The sequence below is a fragment of the Cynoglossus semilaevis genome, chromosome 17 (assembly GCF_000523025.1).
Source record: "Cynoglossus semilaevis isolate Cse_v1.0 chromosome 17, Cse_v1.0, whole genome shotgun sequence".
NCBI lineage: Eukaryota > Metazoa > Chordata > Actinopteri > Pleuronectiformes > Cynoglossidae > Cynoglossus > Cynoglossus semilaevis.
Window position 1 is genome coordinate 2,556,831 of NC_024323.1, and position 845 is coordinate 2,557,675.

The following is an 845-nucleotide window of genomic DNA, read 5'->3' on the forward strand; positions in this document are numbered from 1 at the left end:
TGAACCAATATCATACAGTTTTTCTATGTTGGCCAATAATCCAAAGGTTAATAATCTTACAGTTCCAGTACGATCCAGTGGTGTTTAAAAAACATTTTACATCAGATTTGACCCACGTAGTCTGCTTGGTTGATCGTCACTGTACGAGATGAAAATTTACGAAGACTTTTTCGGGACACCACATTGGTGATTTAGACCAGTAAATGTAATGTTTTCTGATACACAATTGACACTAAGTCTTCATTTCGATGACTAAATCGTAATTTTCCTGTAACAGTCATTTTTTACATTTGTAAAAGCTGTCCAGCCTAGCTAATTTACTTAGCTCCCTAAAACCTTGAATTTTGAGTAGTGGGCCAGTTGAATTTCTATGTTGGAAAATGAAGCTGTTTGAGCTACTAATTTGATATTTTGATGGAACGAACAAGCATTTGACATTTGAAAGGTGACTGAGCTAATTTACATGTACCCCCTAAAAAGTCAGGTTAGCGAGGTTAGCAAAAAAATAGCTTAGAGTTTTCTTAACATTATGAAAAATAATATTACAAATTGCACAAAAAATTATCCAACCTGCCAATTCCTAACCACTTAGTGGTATTTCTATGAATGGGGGGGGGGCAAGGGTAAGGGTTGCATGTGGTCGAGTGAGCACCAGACAAAGCCAGAGCTGTGCTACTGCCAAAGGTCATTCCAATTGGCCAACACATGTAATAAAGCCCTTTCTACGGTCATATCTTGTTCAAGGGATCTCCCTTTGACATGGTGATACAAGAAGCTGAACTAACAAGTTCTTAGCCCCCCCCCCCCCCCCCCCTCCCCCCCCCCCCCCCTGCCCCCCCTTACCC